The sequence below is a fragment of the Boleophthalmus pectinirostris genome, unplaced genomic scaffold (assembly GCF_026225935.1).
Source record: "Boleophthalmus pectinirostris isolate CB_2022bp ecotype Guang Dong unplaced genomic scaffold, ASM2622593v1 HiC_scaffold_6, whole genome shotgun sequence".
Classification (NCBI taxonomy): domain Eukaryota; kingdom Metazoa; phylum Chordata; class Actinopteri; order Gobiiformes; family Gobiidae; genus Boleophthalmus; species Boleophthalmus pectinirostris.
The window spans coordinates 16,950,215-16,971,963 of record NW_026571447.1 but is presented as its reverse complement, the minus strand read 5'-3'; the positions used below and the strand labels follow the sequence as shown (position 1 = coordinate 16,971,963).

The 21,749-nt window shown below is 37.6% G+C and overlaps 1 protein-coding gene across 1 annotated transcript in view; it reads left to right on the top strand.

Annotated features, from left to right (window-relative positions):
* snrka (SNF related kinase a) overlaps positions 1-21,749 on the top strand; it is a 46,114-nt gene that overhangs the window by 2,942 nt on the left and 21,423 nt on the right. The window lies entirely within an intron of this gene.

The window sequence follows — 21,749 nt, the reverse complement described above, 5'->3', positions numbered from 1 at the left end:
ACAAGAAAGTACTTGTACAATATATGTGTATATGTGTATTTGCTCAAATACATATAAGAAAATCTGGTACCGCCCACCATTTAGAAACTTAGACTGGTCTTATTACTCATCAAATATAGCACAAAGGTTGCTTATCAGTTGTTGTAAACTGTGATTCGTAGGAATAATGGGCAGAGACTTTTTAGGTAGAGGTTGACTTTATTGTTCTTGTAATATGATTTTCTTTCCGCATTTGACCCGTCCTTCAGTTGCAGTACAGAAGCCATGGCCTGATGGTACCTTTGTCTGGTTTTGGAGTACCTTGCTTGAGGCTATGATTTGGTTAATGGAGAAAACTGGCATGCTGCATCATGAGGAATGGTTCATGCAAAGAGTGATACTGTTCATTAACTGTTACGTTGTTATGACTTCACTGTTGTGACTGACTGGACTACTACCACTGACTTCTTATATTTGGCAGTAGCATTGAGAGATAAGGATCAGGATTGTGATATTTGTTATTCTGATGCTGAGGTGAAGTGTGCATGTTTTCAGATCTTCTCAAAAGCCTCTTCCACTTCAGTAACTACATCTTTCTTCACTGTTCCTTTGCTGTTTTGACAAGCTGTCTTTGGGCCTTTAGAGTGAGGTGAGTGCTGTTACAACTCTCCCTCATGGGCTCCCAGGGGTGTCCCATAGCTCTAAATGAACTGTCCCATTGATTTTGTGTGAAGTTGACAAAGTACAGAGTGACGGGCTGTGTCCCAGTGCTGTTGATATTATAGCTGCCCCATCAGGTGGTACAAGCAGGTGGCAGCCCTCCTCCAGGCCAAATCAGGATCAAGTTTGTTGAGATGCAAGATCACAGTAAGGTCCAAAATGCAATGCAATCCAGAATAGGAAAAAGTTGTAGTCTAATACTTAGCCACTAAAATGTAGGATTGCACTGATCAAGCTTTTTCAGCTCATATACTGATATAAATACCTTGGCTTTAAGCATCTGTCAGTACCCGTTATTAACTGATACCAGTTTAGGGACCAAGAATGGTCTTTTTTTTCCCTAGACAACATTTAGCATACTACAAAATGGATCCAATTGTGTGATGTAATTTTTATTCATATTAAGCTGTTCAGTAGCTACTTGCATTATAAATAACATTATTCATTATGAGATGTCCTAGGCTTACATCAGCCAGTGAATAGTCTAGTTACTTCAAATTAAAGGCCCAACCAGAATACAGGCAGAAATGATATCATGGGACCAGCAAAATTTTCTGTATATCAGATACCAGTATCTGTATTAGTGCATCTACAGTAAAATGTTGCTTTATAAATGTAACTTCTATATGTATAGATATAGAGGATGGCAGCTTTTACCACAAATTAATACCACAATATTTCAGCATTTCATAATGATGACTAATTCTGCCACTAAATGCTTAGTTGCTAATGACGGGCAGTGACATAATGCTCACTGTGGATTAGGTGTAGGAAAGCTAACCATTATGGCAGCACAAATATGCATGGTCCAAAATCATTGTTTCTTTTTCTTTTTTTTATTACTTTCATGTCTTGGAGGTGTGAGGAAGCTGTCCTGTTATCTTTTGTCTTCGAACTTCACACAGTCAAACTTGTTTTGTGTCAGTGCAGTGAACATTAAAGGGAGAAGAGTGGCACCGCAGCTGTTGATTTGTCCCCAGCAGCAGAAGCAGCAGCAGCAGTAGTAGTTGTTGTTGATGTTTTCCAGAGAGAGGCCATTACATGAGTCAGCGGCATCACAGTCAGCAGAGCCAAAGAGCTGGGAACACCACAAATACAGTGTAATGGAGTCATTCACTCAAATGCGTCCAGAACACTTTAGATAATTATTAGAGAAACTCCTTTTGCAATTATAATGTTCCTTTTGGGTGAGGGTATGCTCCATTCATCAGACAAATGTACTATAATGACCTGCATAATGATTTTGATGAATTCTATCAAAACAGTGTTGGAGTACAACAACCAGGCTCATCAGATCACTTTAGAAGTTGAGAATTGTCAATGCAGCATTTAGAAGTTCTGTTTTTGTAACTTGTCCAATAGTCTAGGTGACTCATTGCAGCTAGTAGTAGAACTATTGCAGGTAGTGAAATGGAGATGAAGTTTCAAGTTGTTACCATCAAACTCATATTTCCAAAGGGGCATGTAGCAACTGAAAATGTAATAATGGCCAACAATGTAAGAACACCCAATAACATCTAATTTTGGCCACCTTAAGTAAGTTTGGTTTGACACTCAAATACCCGAGTGACTAATTATAATTCTACATTCACTGTATTGTCAAAACTGAAAAGATTTTATTCAGTGATCGTATTTAACCCATTGGCCATAGGGGAAATCTTTTAATGAGATAAAGCAAATTATTACATCAAACATGCACCCCTAACATGCCATCTAACATGCTCATCCCAACACTGATTTCAAATCATCAGCTCTACATGGCCCTATGCTAAACTTTAGTCCCTGTGACTGAAGTGAACAGCCTTTCTCACACTTTCAGTGCAATTTTAAGCATGAATGTGGAAAAAATAAGAATAGATTTTCTTCCAAACAAATTGATTTGAACTTGAGAATTTGCTTAATTGATGTAATTGATTTTTGGCCCAACCCCAATAGCACAGTCGATACCTTTACCATACTTGCACTATAAACTCATCCAATGCGCAAAAATTGTACTTGACCCCAAAACACCTTAACCATTTTATAAAAAACAAAACAAAAAAAAACAAGTATTAAATTATAATGTAATAACAATAACGCGATGAATGTAAGACCAGCCAACATCAGTCTTCCAGTTGTTGCTTTTGGCCTCAGGTCTGTAAACTCCCCAGACAGGATGTCACACTGGGAGCTCTTCAGAGAACTGCTCCTCTCCAGGGCTTTTGTGGTCTGCACTTTCAAGTACTACTTTCACATTAGTGTGTTGTTTTACTGCTAGTTTAATACAGCTAATCAATTTTCTTGCAAACTTTGAAGTAGAATATGTGTTTACGTATTCAAGGCGTCCATTCTCTTATTGCTTTGAAGAATTGTTTGTTTTTGAGTTTATATCTGTATATTTTCCTTTTACTCTATTGAAGTTATTCACATCACATTCAGTTATTTATTAAGCCATGTTCCTTAGTGTTTCCTGAGGAGACACTTAGACGATTGTGTAACTTTGCTTATAAACTTTAGTGCGCGACATAGATATTTTATACATCTGTTTTTTTATGTATTTTTATTTGTTCAAATATGTATTAGCTTCAGGATCTGATTTAAGGATAGCTGCTGGTGCACTTGATTTGAGTAATAGACACTTATTAACTTACTTACTTTTATTCTTTCATTTGCAAAAGAAATTTGAAGGTTGATATTTTTTCCTACCTTAGCACTGACATTCACACTAACCTCTGAAGTGGTGGTGCAGTTATCTGCCTAAGCCCTGTGCCCACTCTTCACTTGGCCATATCTGACTGAATAGTTGTTATTGCTGGTATCCTTTCTATTACTGTGATAAACTTAGCTCATGTCGTAGTAGTAGTGGCAGAGGTAGCACTTTTGGCCCTAGTCTGGGACACTCCACTGACCACACGCCTGTTACATGAGAGCACTTCTGAGGCAGTCCCCTTCATTCGGAGAGGGAGGCGGTAGTTAGTGGCATGTGGCGAGGTGGTCAGAGCCATTAGCGCTGTATGTTTTTCTGAAAGTGAGAGGAATGATGTGGGGCTCTTGAGTGCTACTTTAGCCATCTGCATGTTTGCTAACTGTCCAAGGCAGTTTGCTATTTAGGCTTATGTGGATGCAACGGAAATTACTGAATGCTTCATGTGTTTTGAACTTCTAATAAAATAATTCATATCTATTGAGTGAGGCTGTATTATAGTTTGACTTTAGTTTGACATTTTAATTCCATTCTGTTGTGGGATTAATTAAAAGACACCCATCTTACTTGAGTTAAAAGTTCAAATTTCTTTTATTATATCATTGAAATTAAAGCATCAAGGTCATGATGTCAGTGCTTCTACAGTATGGGTTTAAACATGAATTAATTGAGTGCAGTTTGTTGCCAAAATACCTTGAAAAACATTACTGTGAATCTGGCCTCCTTTCCTCATATGTGACCTGTTCCTTGGCATCATGGCATCACCTGCTTGTCTGGAGAAAAATTACCTATTGCACCTTTTATGAATTATTTTTCAAGTTTTTATTTAAACTTTAGGGGCCACTGCTCCTGACAAGTTGTCCAAGTGGCTCTGAAGAATGGGACAAATTCAGAGGCCAAATTTCCCTACAGGGGCTGTCATATGTAACTTAACTTTACTCTGGACTCACACTCATTTTGACCTGTTTATCAGTTGTCCTTGGCCTTATCAAAGTGTCCCTGGGGCCTTTTGGAGAACTGTCTCTTAATTGCAGAACCGGATACTGTGGTGCCAGAGGATGAAGGTACAGTTAATCCTGTCTTTTGTTTCGATTGGGCACAAAGGACTACTCAGAGATTAGACTAGCTTTGATTAGTGTTGGTTCATGGGGGTCCCACCACTGGGCCAATGCAGCCCTATTCAGATTGAGTAATTTTAGAAGCTGTTAAATATTTTGTGCAGGTAAACAAAGAAGTACTATTTGTTTATTTTCATATCATGAGGGCCCATGAGATTATGTGTGTCACCATAACAAAGTTTGAAGTATGATATATTGCTACAGAGATATGCTGCAATAAATAATAATATTGAAGCTACTTTATGGCGCTGTCTCAAAAACAATAATGCGAAGATAATCCCAGTAAACCATTTAAATATATTCAGTATCATTGATAAGGCCAGAGCTGTAATGACTAAATAGCAGAATTAACCAATAATTAGCTATGTAAGTTAGTTATTCAACCCTCTACAGCTCAGATCTTATACATACACTACATGTGATTCCCAGCTCTGGTAAATGTTAAAATTCAAAGAAAAGTAGAGTATCATTTTGGGCAGCTAAGAATGTGCTGAGTGCGTGCCTGAAAGTTTGTCTGAGACAGGTAGATAAGACAAGATGAACTTTATTCATGACATGTGTGAAAGGCTTTATAATGAGGAGTCACGGCTGATTGAGAGTTCTGAAGAATAGCATGTGAATTGTGAACCAACAGGTTTATCAGTGACCCAATGCTGGAGTTTAACTGTGACTTTTGCGCAACAAGCTGTCCTAATATCTTGCACATCATTCAGTAATTCATTGATTATTAAGGCATTAACTGATAGAAAATAGAAAATTAGATGAAATGTGTAGTTAGACCCATCATGATAACAAATGTTGAAGTATCATTTTTTTGCTGAAGTTAATATAGATGGTAAATGGTAATATTGAAACTATGCCACTGATGCAGTAACCCTACAGAAGATCTGAACCTCAAAAACTATTCTAAATCTGCAATATTGTAAAAAAAAAACAACAAACAAACATGATTTGCAATAAATAAATGGCAGAAAGAAATACTTATTACTTAGTTTGCATCTGTAATGAGTCATAGAAGTTATTAATTCAACCTTCTACAGCTAAAAATCTTATTATATAGCCAAAAAATAACCAAAAAATCCTCTACAGTGCAAATAAATTGTACACATGATTAATAATATAGTACAATATAATATAATAAAATATATATATTGTTTCAGCTTTCATATATTGAACTATAAGTTGATATAGTAAACATCGTGACAGGTCTATGTGTAGTCATAACTTTTTAACTATATAATGCCCCTGGAGATACCATTTAAGTCATTGTTTATACCCTGTCACTGTCTTTAACGAATACTGTAAATTGTCCTAGTTATTTCCTGTCAAATAGTCAAGCACTAAGAATGTAAACCTCCCCCAAATAATAGCAATGATAGAGCCTTGAACCTAAACTTCAAAGATTTTCTAGTTCAGAGCTATTTCTTGGTCCAGGCTTTGTGCCATCATATTCTTCAGCAGTATAAAAACATAATAGTAATAACAATGTTTTGTAAAAGTTGTCAAAAAACTCAGCGAACTGTCAAGTAACTTCTGAAATTTAATCCAGGCGAAATTGAAATCTAAAAATATCTTTCTAAAGGAACAGTTTATGATGCAAGTTAGATGTAAGATATTTCACATAGCTTCCACTACGTTTTTCACTAACAATTCAAACTCTGGCCATTGTAAAACTCAAGTCAGTTCAACTGAAAATATACAGTCTATTATCGCTTCAAGGTTGACAAGTATCATTAAATACTGCAAAAATGTGACAACTTTAAACTTGCTTTATATTGCGAGGCTGTAAATAATAAAAATGTAGCACCTTTATTTATTACTTCTAAACTGCTAGTATGAACTGTTAGGGGAAGGCATTGGTGTGTGCTCTTGTGTGACACTGAGGAGGAGGCATGTAGAAGGTAAGTCTCATGAGAAATGTAGCCTGTGAATGAGCAGCTCGTAGCATTTCTATTTCTATACACACCAATGTCTCTAATGACTGCAGGAGATGGCAGTTTCCATATCATCCTCCATGTACCATTCCCACAGTGAGATCTATTTCTACCTGCTGCATATCATTTACATAGGTTATGATAACTTACATAATTATTCAGTGTATGGGAACAGGGAAAGTGAAAGTATCATATGCTTAGAGATGTTCAGACTTGAAAATATGACATGCATGATTGTCAAATTACACAAGATGATCCATTTACGGTATGTTCTCAATTTCATTAATTTGAATTGATGTACATATTTTCATAATGATGACTGACAGGTCCAGAAGGTATTAAGGTCTGGGATATAGGGATATAGAGAAATTTGTCCACAGCATTTGACCCATCTCTGTGCTGCTGGGGTACCTTGTCAGGAGCAGTGCAGCACCCGGAGATCCATTTTCAGCTATTGAGCAATGGTGAGGATCACGTTTTACCTATTACCTATTGTGCATGATTCGAGGTAATGATGGAAACATGGGTGCCCGGAGGAAAGTCATCCAAGCAAAGAGAGAACTGGCAAACTCGGGACAGAAAGCCCTGTGCCAGCTTAGTCAAGAGTCAAACCTGGGACCTTCGTGTTCTCTGGGAATAGATACTTTTATATTGCGTTAACTAACAGAACATCATAGAGCTCAATACAATTCATACATTGTACACTTTATTAGACATGCCTCGATAATAGGCAAATTTGTTATATTCCCATACCCCTTGTCTCTGTAAAACAACATTAAAGTGATGGACTAAAACTGTGTCAAACTCGATACACGTGCTAATGTCCTCACAGCGCTTGAGTGGAGTAGTATTTCACTCACGTATAAGACTACACATGTTAGTGCCAGGTGTGAACAGAGCCCCAAGAGATAGGCACTGGTGATCAGGCTGTATCAGTGAGAGTAAGTTTAAAAAGAGTTGTAAAGGCGCTTTGTGCTGAGGGTGCACATGGGCAGCTGTCCTTCAGATCTGCCGGGATTAGTCCATAGACAGGACCGGACACAGAGGGGACAGGTGCAGAGACCTGATCACTTGGGTTGACTTCAAGGCCTCCTGATAGATTGAATGGAAACTTTAGTCCTTATAACTGCAGTGTCTGTTCTTTAGGGATGCTTTTTTGTTTCCATGCTTGTCAATTGCCATTTTCAGATTTGTGCTTTTGATTAATTTTGGTGCTAAGTTCTATGGTTTAACTGTTTAAATTGTCTGTTATTCTTCATTTGCCAGACAATAGTCAACAATAACCTAAATATCAGTTGTCGGCAGCAGAACAAATATCGGATATTGAAAAAAAAAAAAAAAAAAATCCATCCTGCCCAACCTACTATTGGGCAAAGTGTCTCCCTTCCACTCTCCTCATTTGTCACGGATCACTGAAAAAAATAATTACAACTCATCACTATTGCTGCCTGGCTGCTGTTCACTGACTGCTCCTTCGGTGTGCTGGAGTCATGCTGGGAGAAAAGTAAAACCAGCTATTCTTCAACATCAAACAAATGCTAGTCATTCTTTTGTTGAAGACAGGTGTTCACTTTATGTCTTTGACTGTGAAAAAGGGTGAAAAATATCTTGAAGCATTGTAATGTGCAAGTAAATGGACCCTAGAGTCTGAGAACGTTTTTTCTATTGTTAACTTTTCCAAAAAACAAACCTTTATTACTTATAGGGCCTGAAAAGCACTTCACTCACTGACATATACAGCTAAAATAATCCTACAGTGAAACATGGATAACAGTGGTGATATTGCACAAACTATTGCACAAACTTGCATATATTCCATTATCTCCAGACAGGTGTTCAGATTCTTATTTACTCCAAATATTACAAATTCAGCAATAAAATGCTCATAAAAGTCTGGAGATAGTTAAACATCAGCTTGCTTGATAACTGGCTGATTCATAACTGGTGTCCAGATGCTGTGATAGCACTGGCAGTTTTATCTCCATGTGAATTCGTGGCTGAGACGAGATCCAGGGAGCAGCAGTTGCTTTCAGTGGACTGCACGCTGTGTGGATTTAAACAGATGTGTCGCTTACGGACCCAATAGTGCCAACCACTGCAGCCAGACCAAGCCTCAAACAACATGGTAGAATCTAAAATGTCTGAAGAATGAATTACCCACCAAACCTAATACTAATAATAATAATCTAAAATGCTTGAAAAACAGAAGCCAATGTATGTATGTAATCTATGTATTGGTTTAAAAAGCTTTATTTGTTTTATTTAGTTTTTTGTTTTTGTTTTTATTTGTCTAATTGTCATTCTAAAGCATTTTAAAAGCATGTGCTGATTTTTATTTCCCACTATCTAGAAAAGTTATCGACTAATATATTATTTTTAAGACTTCGCTCTTCACAGTTCATGATGATTCACACTGTCTACATGCAATACATTATTTTTCGTTTTAGTTTTCTTAGAGTTAGAGCACATAGACTTTTGCAGTGTAGAAAGAATATTGGAAACACATTTTTTCAGACCAATATATAAAACCTTTCAAATACCACCAGTTGTACTAATATTACCACCAGTTACCCAGTACCAGAGGTTACTTTTCTTAGGCTGTTTAGATCTTGAAGTTGTGGCAGATTTGATTGCCCAATCTCTACTGAATGTTGAAACTATTCAGTAACTGAACATTAAAACAATTATTCTACAATCTTCAGATGGAAAAAAGGTTATTTTTGTTAATGAAATAATTGAAGCACATGCCGCTTTTGGTTTAATATATAAATGTGGCTGGCCAGTCTCCAGCTAATAGTGCCCGGGCACTGAGTGGAAACATCTCACATCAAGGTCAAGATACAAGAGAGGAGCTATGGCAGTACTGCTAATATCACACTTCCCCTCTTTCCATTTGATGACAACGTGGATGAAAGCACACCGAGCTAGTGCGGGTGACACAGCTTTATTTACAGCTTTAAATGCCACATGCTGATAAGGAGCCAGGATGACAACTCACAGCAATTATTACCAACAGATCTGGTGTGAGTGGACACAAGCACCTACTGAGAGAGGAGTTAAAACATCACAAGGGAAACAGGAAAAGTATTGTCTTTCAAGGTCTCAAGTTAAATCATCATTTTGTGATGATTTTATTGACCACATCCATTTACGGACAATTTATCTTTGTTACTGTGTTGAATATCCACACAACCCTCTTGTCCCACTCTCAATCCTTGAGAGTTTAAAGCTTTTTTTAAATTCTGGTTTATCCTGCAGCGTGTTTCAATGAAGTCATCAAACCAAAGCTCTAACAACAAGTCCCACCACATTTATATTTTAAATACTTTTGACTTTTGAGCATTATTGGTTTATTGACATTTTATTGTATTTAAACTTTAGTGCCAGAAGACTGTAATCCTTAAAGCTACTGACTTGATTTCCCATCATTGATTTCAGCTTTGGTTATCCTACGCTGAAAGAAGCTGTACCACACTGAGGATTGAGCATTTCTCCTTTGTTATTGGCCCTGTGGCTGCTGTCATTTTGTGTCCGCTCTCTGGTTTATCAGAGCAAAACGCCTGAATACAGAGCAGCCTGGGAAAACACGCCAAGAGACCAATCCCACACTCACTAATTAAAGCATCAGGGTGCCGCTGGGAGGCACACATAGATGTAGTGAGGAAAATAAAATCCACTTTTCTTGAAAAGAGATGTTTGTGTTTGGCAAAGTAAGACTTGATTATTAAAATAAAAGACTTTTTTTCTCCAGAATATTACATCTTTCTATATTTGGGCTCATTAGGTACCTTATCCTTAAAAGACCTCATGGAATCTTATTTTTTCCCAAAAAGTCCTTCTGTAATGCATGTACTGATCACCAACTTGGTTTGAAGACAGACTCCAATGTCTACTATCCATGGATTTCAAGTGATACAAAATTAACTGCAATTTTGGAATTCCAAACAAAACACTCCTTTTAAAAGGGCAAAAGACCTATTGTCTGAAACTTACTGTGCCACAATCGTCAATTTCTTAAAAGTTTCCTTGCTATTGAAAGTTCAGTTGTTTTCATTTGTAAATCCTTTTTAACCCCACAAATTCTCCAAATGCAATCCTTTTTAAAATGTTGGTAAAATGCAATTACACACTTGGCTGGTTTCAGGTTGGCGCTATGAAAAGGTAAAAGGAATTTAAGAGTAGATCTTGCTGAAGGATTACCATTTGCCGTGGACCTGGGTTTGACAGAGGTGATTTTCTTTTATTTTTTTGTTTTGCTGGATGATTCGGTGAACAAGGGTTGCTGTGGTAACGCATGCTGCTGGAGTGAGAGCCAGGTGTGACGTGGAGTTTGAGCGTATGTGTGTGGTCTGGACCTGTGTGCAATCTCCGACCCACATCTCCGCAGCAATCCTGGAGGCTGTGGGCAAAACTGTCAGCATATCAACAACTGCGCCACTTAATCTTGACAGCACAATGCAGCCAGGCTCATAGACCTCATCTGCAATGTCACCCTTTTCAAACTAACTTCATATGGGCACGGCATGAGAAAGTTTTGTTTGTTAGCTCAGAGCAGGCATTCCTTGAAAAGTTGAAAAGTTGCATTTGCTTGTGCACATTTGAATTTAACCTTAATGCTGCCACTAATAACTTAATGCATTACATAACTGGACATTTTTAGATAGCTGATACACATTAGTCAGTGTGTGGGCTTCACTTATGGTGGAGTATTTAAATCATACATTTGATGTTTACTCAGTCCCTCTCACTAGTATACTAATGCTGATTAAATTTGGCTTTAAAAATGGTGGGGTTGTTTCTTCTTGTTGTCAAACCTTAAACAATATATAGTTATTTTTTTCCTGATATTTGGATATCTGTAACAAAGAAATCATTGATACGCTCATACTCTTACTGTTCATATTATGCTATTTTCTGACCTGTGTTCCTATGTTGTTTTCTCATCGCAAACATCTCTGGAGTTGTTTTGTTTAATTTACACATGTTTAACATTTGTGTGTTAAACACAAATCTTATTTAGGTGCTGTTCTTCTCTGACACAGTAAACACTCCATATACCTTCATGAAAATCATTTGGATAATGTCAGTCCTGGACTTGCCTATTTCTACTAAGCAAATGGTAAAAGGTAGCTGTTAACTGGAAAACTACCTCTTCATGAAATCACAAAGTAGAGCAGAGCATTTTGAGATTTGAAGAGACAGACGAATAATAAAGGATTACTCACACATGTATGAAAGAAACTAGAAATAACTGTGCTTATGTTTTGCTGAGGTAACACCATTCTAACATATTTTAAAGCTTACAAGAGTCAATTTTGCCTAATATAGGACCTTTAACTGTAAACCTTTTGTGCCATAGATACATTTGGGATGGACTCCACTATGATTGATGTTGTTTACTGTGAAGTGGTCCATTTCTGATACTAATACGTTGTCACCTCTAACCCTTTTCACTGTGCGCACCACAAGTAATTTAGCCACAATTGATTTTCTTTTGTCAACTATGGCCACCATTTACAGTGTGCAGAGAGCATTAGGCTTACAGATGCCAAAAAGCACAATTTCAAAGCATAAATAGTCAACTTGGACCTTTTGAACACTCTCTTTAAAGCAGTTATAATAGTGTAAAATGAAATGGAATTGATGTGGCCTTGCTGTGGCATCGGCAACTAGCTTTGGCCAGAGCTTTCAAATATATCAATAGCTAATTTTATTGTTCAGTCTCCCGGTTCCTAATAGGGTTCACTGTGGGCCAATCAATGCTGTAATTCTGCATGTACCCCTCACTATAAAAACCTATGCGTGCTGTGTATTCTCTACAGGTCACTTTGGGGTCGCGTTCTTGGCCTCGATTATGGCACCAGTTTATTTACACTGCAGCCGGTCTCGGGGGGAGCAGATTGTAAATAGTTACATAACCCACTTTTCTGCCGAGCTAAGCCACAAGTAAATGAAGGACGAGATCACAGAGAGAGTAAGCCCCAGCACAGAGCCAGGGCATCGCAAATCGCAAAAGCATTATTTTCATAGCTTAAGCTACTGGTGAGTGACACAACATGACACAGCATAACGTATGGAACAACAGCAGTATAGAGACTGCGTGTTGCTGTAATGTTGATGTAAAAATGCCATGCTAATTCAAAATGGATCTTATGAATGAGAATAGCAAACTATCTACCTGGTTTGATTGGTAAAACACCAAAACACTTTGGTGAATCATTGCAAAAGTATATTTGATACTAACTTTTTCCCAGATGGACTAATGACTACTGCTATTAAAAGGTTTAAATGCTTAACTATAAAATGGTATTCAAAATTTTACGAAGTTACTTTTAAAAATAGTTTCTACTGCATAAATTAATTAAACATTTAAAGTTTCAAAACCAGCTGAAAGTTTCTGAAGTGTAAACTTGAGTCTAAATCCAGTGGATCTGGGTCAGCCTGCATGGCAACAGGGCTCTTTATATGGTACTCTGCTTTTCTGCATTCTCTGTTTACGCCTATTTCTCACTAAACCTGTAAGAATCTTCCTTGTTGCACTTAATTAGTGACTAGGATGAGTCAAAGTACTACTACCGACCCGCCTACTGAAAATCTTAATGGAATGACTTAATGTTGCGTATAGCATCTTAGCAAAAATGGTGTCATCTTGGTGCCCATTTATTTCAAATGGTATAATTAAATGTTATACTGCTTTGACAATTTCAAACTAATTTTGACAGGGATATGTTGTACAACACATGCAAGCAATAATTAAATTAATTACATTTAGTTCTTTGCAAAGAGCTTGTGTAATGTATGTGTATGTAATGGAAAATTTCATTGGACTGGAGTTATCACTGTCTACAGAACCATAAAAGGCTCAATGAAACAGTGTGTTCTTGTGTATTTTTAGTGTCCATCCTTCTGTTTATTCTCTGCGTACAACTAAGTGATGCCTCCCCCAGGGCTTGGTGTGACGTTTGGCTGGATTTTGCATTCAAGCTCAGTGACATTTGAAATCAGGAGGTACAGTATAGTGTACAAATGCCATGGTTAGCTAAATAAAGTCTTAAAGGGATAGCTGGCATTACTTTTATTATCATCTCGGGTCAAATTGGGTGCTTTATTTAGAACTTGTAGTAGAGTAGTGTTGACATTGCCGCCATAGACTTGTGATGTGGACACATGAGAAAAATTATTAAATTTGAGCTTTTTTCTTACCTGAGTGGGACAGTGTGCCGTCGGGTAGAGGGTCAGGTTTTTAATAAAATATCAAATTAACCCAAAGGCAAGACATGACTTCATATTTTATTAGAGCTTTGTGGCTAGAGGGTCAGAGCCTTTACTGTACTACCTGAATTGGATTAACGTTGATTGGGTTGATGTTTTATGTAGTGAACATTGTGCTGTGGGTTTGTGATAACACTAATACCAAGTGAGATGTGCGTCCTTCAAAGAATCTCCTCTTAAAACCTCATACGACTTTTTTTATTGAAATGTCGCATATTTCTTGCCCAGTCCAAATCCTGCTAGTTCCTGTCCAATTTCTGCCTCTCTGCGTCTAGTTATCTTATTTTAGCTTGTGCAGAGCAGTGCACAGTCTTAGCCTGCAGCCATCATGTTAATAGCCGACAGAGGAGATGCCTGGGAGAAAGAGCGCTGTAGTGCCTCATTCAAATTCAGCCACAGCAGCAGGCCCTGTCAGACAGACATATTTCACAACATATTCCCCTTCTTTGTCTTCCCTCTGTCACGCTGCCATTCACAGTTATTGCACACACATACTGTTATGTCTTTAATGGTTGGAGGGAGCCCAGTGGTTGGAGATTTGTGCTTCAGTGCATTAGGACTCTTGTTGTGCGCAGCATTTCCTTTGAACATCTGTTGCTCTGCAGCAGGAGATATGCCCCAGCGATATAATTAACACAGGCAAAAACATGGAAAAGTGAAGTCACTTACTGGTCCATACAAACAAGTAAGAGACAAGAAAGCAGACATGTCTTTTGAGCTTATGAGAAGTGATAATTCTATTATTATTATTATTATTATTATTATTATTATTATTATTATTATTATTATTTCATTAGAAATCTACTAGGTACAGTCATCCTATGGATGCATTTTCCAATAGTATATAGTAAGTATAGTAAGCTTTGAATAGTAATTTGAACTGCTGCTTTTTCAATTTTTTTCTTTCTTTTTTTTGTTTTTGTTTTGTCAAATCTAAGCTTCTGTTTAGCAATGACATCTTTATCTTTCACTTTCTTTTAGTCTTGCCTTTCTGTAGTTGTCAAAATGATTACTCTGCCTATATAAATCTATTCATTTCACTGCCACAGACGACTAATGGCTTGTCAAGTGGATCCTAAAACACATCAATAGAAGCAATGAGAAAAGGCCCAACCTTTGTTTAAATTCAGGTGTTAATGTGCGGCTGCTGTCAGACTTTGTGACAGTTGCTAAACCTCAATTCTGTGTGTTTTGTTCCAGTGTGTGACAGATTATGGACAAATAACATGCACATGGAAATGTCAGGATTGGAAAGAAGAAAGGTTTGTTAGAGACTTGCTCATGTTTTGTTTGATTAGTACAACATAAAATGAAACATGCATGTGAGTAAGTACAACGACCTGAGAATTGCTTATTGTCTTCAGATAATGTAAAAATCCAGACCACAAAGGCAATGGCTTATTACACCAATGTTTGGACCAAAATAGGATATTTGCTGAACCAATATTTGAAAGCTATCCACCAAAATGTTCAATTTAGGCGCAGATATCCGATACCAGAATCGTATCGATGCATCCCTAATTTGTTGGGGTAAGTCATCAGCTACTCAACATAAGTACCAGGACAGAAAAAAAAAGAATAATTGTGTCTATAAGCAACCTATTCAAATGTAATGCTCGCTTAAACATGCAAAGTCAAAGCTTGTACTGTACGATTTTATACTTTTCAAATCGAGAAAGTATAGCCAAGGCTTTGTCAAAACTCCAACTCAAAGTAACTTTTGTATCCTATTTTCATTTTCAAATTTGTCAAATCTGAAAAACTCAAACGATGAAGAACCCTCTGCTTTGACAGAGCCCTAGTATTTTTTAAGTCTGAAAGCGCTCGTCTTCAAATATAAAAGCACAGACTGCAAACCACCATCTTTAGAAAGAACTGTAATAGCTCGTCGAAACTCTTCATGAAAAAAGTAGGACAATTCAGGACTGACATTTATCAGACAAAAGAAGAAAATACCACTTCTCCACACAGTCTCAGGACTCCAAATTGATGGACTTTTTGCTTGCTTGATGAAGATGTTCACTCTCTGAATTCTGGAGATTTTGCAGTTTCAATTCTGACATTTTTGGGAACAGACGCACACAGCCCATCCAAAACAGTTCTCACAGTTTAGCTTGCTGCACCCACTCAATGTTCTCTTGTGCTTTCTATTTGTCTAGTGTGTCCAATATTAGACCATTATATAAACAGCTACTATTAAAAATACAATAGTTTTCATCGTGTTTCTTACACCCGGCAAAACTCAGCATTTGAAATTGCAAACTGGTCCAAACTGAGCATCCTGACCTGTAGCACTGTTGAATATGTATGGCATGAGGAAGCAGCAGATATGGAAGTTTGTAGATAAACTTCATCCTTAAAGATAGTTCTTTTGCAGAATACAAAATAAATATGAGATAAGGAGTACATATTTTTTGTCCTTGTTATGTTGGATTGAGTGAGAATATTGATGTTCATTCCAAGTAAACAGTAATTATTAATTTCATATTTATTTTTTTCTTTGGAATTTATGCCTAGATTGTACTACAGAGATTTCATGGGGATGTAATAGACTCTACAGAGAACATTTTATATTGAAATACAATTCAGCTCCACGTTTCTTTTAAATCTGAAGTCATTACAACTACTCCTAGGTTGGGTAAACACTGGCTTGTTACCTGGTCTTTGACATGTATCCTGTTACCTGGGAAATGTGTTAAAAATGCAGGACTTCTGTTCCTTTGCGAGATGACTCAAGTTTTGTGAGGAAAATTATTATGCTTGCAGAGGTAGTTTTTTAATTCTCAAAATTAAGCTCATTTGTAAATAAACTAATGCAAAACCTCTGTCTAGACTTGAGTGTTTAACCAAATGACTCACAAAATAATAAAATATCTTAACCAGGATTAAGTTTAAGCAATGTCCAAACCCTACAAACCAGAATTACTGGACCAGGATCAAACAAGGACAAAACAGGACTATATTAAAACCAAACTAAATCGAATGAATCTACATTTCGGCTGCCAGCTCTCCCTAGAAGTCATTCTGTAACATTTGAACTTGAAAACTTGTTCCATTATTTCTGAAGCACTTTCTATACTATCCTGATGTACGTATATGTCCATCATGTGTTAATGTCATTGAGTGGTAGACTGTGAGGGGAAGGCCTGCATGTGACAGATTTGCTCTTTTCCACTGGCAGCCGGTGACAGCAGCGTTTAAGTGGATGTGATGAGAGTCTGGGGGCTGTCTGGGGAGTGACGGCTCTGTGCATGTTACTGACAGCTCCTCAGACAAGCCTGTGTGTTAATGTGCCTCCACCGCCCTATGCTGTTGGACTGGCCTTTACTTTACAAACCCCACAGGATCCAAATGAACCTGTGGGCTCCTGCATGCTGGTGATGTGAGGACACAAAATGGCAAAACTGATTCCATTAAAGGCACTGTACCTGACTTCTGCTGTCTTAAAAATTAAATGCAGTGTTTACAGTGGTCCAAACTTATCCCTCACTTCCCTTATGAATTCTGAGTATCATACTTATTGTCATAAGTTTATAAGTGCTTCACAACTTTCATAGGCAAGAGCATAGTTTGCAGTCACGGTAATACCAACAACAGCTAGCTTGCTAATCATGCACTTCCTGAATCTCAGACCTTTATAGTTAGATGCAGATAGTACAGAGCTCTTCTGAGCTCAACAGATGCTTATACAATATATCTGTTCTAGCACAAACTTTTCTCAAATGTATGAAAAAAAGTAATGTTAGGATTACAATCTAATATCAAACTGAATTCAACAACCCATTTTTAACCACACATTGACAACTGATTGACTATTGAAATATTCATGGTGTAGAAAATGTTGTTGCCCAGCCCTAGCTGATAAAGATAGAGATTTTGCTTGGCGGTTTGGAGATTGAGTTTCTTTATTATACATCACACAAATCAAATCAGTGTTTTCTTAAGTCCATTAAAGCTCATTGTGGCAATTTGCTTTTACTGTCTAGACTATGCTATGTCTGTAAATTACACTTTATATGTTAGGCAAAGGAAATCATGTAAGAATCTGTTCCCTCCTGGTCTGTACAGTTATAAGGATAATATCTTGCTTTGTTGACTTTCTTTGGGGTAGCATAGCATTTCATTTCATACAAAGAAACTTACCCAAATGAAAAACAATGCAATTCTATTTATTTTATGGCATGAAATTAAAATAAGCATACTTAAGTGAAAAAGGTGATCTATTAACCAACATTGCTGAATGTCTTACAATGAATGCTAAGGTACTATTGTCTTCACTGAAAATTCTCACACCTTATTAAAGATATTTCTACAATACATTTAGTCATACTTTTCCATAAAAACCTTTGTAAGTGCTGTGTTCTTAATTGACTTTATAGCATCTTCCACTGGCTACCAGTCTATAGCTCTAACCCATTCCCCTATCCTCCTCTCTGATGCTTGACTGGGTCCTTTTGAATACCACCCCTGCTGTGTCTGTACAGTGGGTCGGTGAAATCAAAGCTCTCTTATTTTATTCAGAGGCAGATTGCACACTGGTCGCTGGTTATCTGTGCTGCTAATGACTGGAGGTCTTCCAACACTAAGCAAGACCGCCAACAGTCAAGGATTTCACTTGGGCCCAGGGAGACGGGGCTATAGCCTTTTTAGGTATTGATCTGAGCTACCAGTGTTGGCTGGAGTCCGAAACTGAAGCTGAACTCTTTTATAGTGTGATATGAGAAATAACGGGGGACATAGCTAGCCAAGTTTGGAAAGTTGTTTTTGTAACAGGATGGGTTATTCAAACAAATATATTATTGGATCAAGATTGTTTGGACACAGCTACAATGGAAACAAGTAGTAAAAAATTATTTTATTGAATAGAATTGGTTGAAAATGTCACCTATGCTGATCAAAACAGAGTTCATTAAATCAATAAATGATAAAATCATTAGTAAGAAGTAAAATGTCTTTTTTTTTTTTTTGGCCGTGAGAAACACTGCTCTTTTTTTTGTGGCATAAACCAAATCAAACGCAATAGGTTTATTAATTTTTTCTGTAGTTTCATACATTCAATGCATGGTTTTCCAGGCCGAAGACAGATGAAAATAGCTGTAGTAGCAGAGAGTAAAAATAATGCAATAGACAGTGGCCAAAGGCATTCAGTTTTGTAGGAGTGTACTGAGGTGTGTCTAATCTGCATTGCTCCATCTGAAACCTCTTCTGGCTCTCACATCCTGGGCCTTTCAGACAGAGCTGTACTGTGACAGCTGGAAGAGAAAATATTTGAGCTGCACATCTGACTATGACATCTGACTTTGTCACATGCTGTATTTGAACAGATATGGTAATGGTAACCTTTCTTAGCTAAATCTGACTCAGGAACTGAGTTGGTCTGTCATTATATGGAGTTAGGGTGACTGAGTATATCTGTATAAACATTTAGAGCAATGGAAGTTTTGAAGGTTAATAGTTGTTTCAGACACTTGTGAACTGGCTATATTTAGGAATGCATGGTACATGTCTCCAGAGATTCTCCACTGACTTCAGAACGCTTTGCCTAGATGTATTTTATTGATGCATTGAGATGAACGAATAGGCTAATGTCATATTGGGCTAACTGCTCTCTGTGTTGCTGTTAACAGTTGACACAGGTTTTGTGTGGTTTACATATCACAGCTGTGCAGGTGACGATCCCTGTCTACAAGTCACTATTAGCCAGATGTTGTTTTAGTTTAAGCTTTGTTAGTTCCAACACGTTTTATTTAAGGCTTATGTCAAGTCACCAACAATAGTTGGAAAATTACAGGTTGTTAAAATTATACCATATAATTTGCACTCCGAGGCCAGTGCTTATCCAGAATTAGAAATTGTGTTTCAATTATTTATCCACTTTACTATTTTTCAGAGATTTTTGTGCCCTAATGGAACTATCCAGGATTGAACCACCTCCTCTTAGGGACTATAATCTAAAGCACCAAACTACTCAAAAGACATTCAATCTAAAAGACAGAAAAGTCAACAAATTGAAAAAAAAAATATAAAAAAATAAAAAAATCACTGACTAGTTGACTAGTATAATAATTACTTGGAGCCCTACATAGACTCACCTTCCTCAGCATCTGGATGTCAAAGAATCAATATAGTCTTTGGCTCAAGGGGTCTCTCCGCCTGTACTCCTCATCACAGCTTTGCTCTGTGTGCAGTGTGTGTGCATCCTGCTGTTATATGGCCTTGTATTTCTCAGCCTGTAAGTGGACATGAGTAGATGAGATTGGAGAACAATACCTCTGGGACGCATCGCTCTCGTCCTGTGAATGTTAATGTGTGGGGAGTGTGTGACCCGGAGCAGTGAGGGACAGTAGAGGACACTGTAGGACTGGACCAAAGCCAAAAGACTCAAACAAGAGAGTGGAGATGCACAGGTGAGACACAGGTGTGCATGAGAATGAGGACAGTCCATACTAAATGAGTTAGACCTACATTAAGGTAAATTTATTAAAATGCACCAGCAATGTAATGTATGTATGTATGTATGTGGTTTGTTGGGATGAACGCACTTTACATTGGATGCTGTCCTCTTTCGAGGCTCTGTAGTGATTATTACTGTTTAATAAACAGGCTAAACAAGCTTGTGGTTTGCAGCAGTCCAAAGTTATTCCTCACTTTCCTAATGCATTCCTAACATGCTAATTATTTGCAACTTTTAGAGACCAGACTGGAGAAAGCTAACAAAAACTAGCATTCTAACAACAGTTCCTAGTTTTTGGATGATAAAAACACAGACAGCTCACGTCTGTCTGTGAAACCCTGCTCTGCTATCACTGTCCTGCTCAAACTCTGATGTCTTAAATGTCTTTAAAATACTTGGTCATGCAGTATATTTTGTGAGGAAACAAACTGTCAAAGTCTTGCACTGTGTGTGGTTTTGGTTGTGGTTTTCTTAATTTGATCCCTTTTGTTTGTCCTGGTTTGGCAGACAGCGGTGTAATCTGTGAAGTTGAAGTATAAATGTTTGTTGAGGAAAACACTGGAGGGTCAGAGCATGTATCAGGTCTGTTTGAAGAAGGAACGCTTTGAGATTAATGGACTTTGTCAAACAACACAGAGGGGACTTATGCATATTAAATGATGTTTACTGTCTCCACTCCAGGCGGAAGGCTTCATCTGCCTGTTTAAATTGGATGACCAAGGGGTCTGTGTCTGGCTCCTGAGCTTGTGTAATGAGAAGTAATACAAATACATCTTGTCTACCCAAACTCATTTATGTGTCTCACGTAGGGTATTAGATATTCTCCTGCACATAAACATTCAACAAAGGATTACATTCTGTTCAATTCCTCTGAAAATAAGACACTATTCTGTATATGGAGCCATGTATTGTCAGCCCATATACTGTACATATACAGGCATATGGGTTGACGATATTAAATTACATTGTTGCTGTGGTAGGTATGCTAGATGTGTTTGTGAATTCTTCAGTGTTTCTTTTACCCACAATATAAGTGCACTAACTCATTTTGCATTCTCCCCACTTTTCAAAGGCACATGCACAAACGGTCAAACTGCCAGGGCTTTTTTTCTTCTTTCTTTACCGCAAGGAGACAAAACCTAATTAAAATAAAGATACATGAGCTACACTTGAATTCATTGTTGGCGTTTTAAATCACATGAAGTACTCTTTTCTTCCCCTGATTATCTTGCCATTATTTACCCTCCCTTACATCGTACATCACACAGAGATGCGCAAACATTCTTTATTGAAAAGATATATTTTGTTGGCGGACAGATCCTTCCTTCCTGCCTCAGCCTGGAGCCTCTTGAGCCTGGCGCAGGTTTTCGTGATGTGTCGCGCTAAAAATAAGCATGGACAGCCGCTGGTGTCATGTCTCTATTAAGTCCCACACAGAAGGGACTGCTTGGATCTGGGAACAGGAGTTTTTGGCAGGTTAATGTGGTGATATTTTCTAACCAAGTGCCTCCCACAGGTTTGGGGAATTTGAAAATGTAATGTTTTGTTTTTGAGGTTTCTGTTCTTGTAATCAAATTGAGATGGGTTGT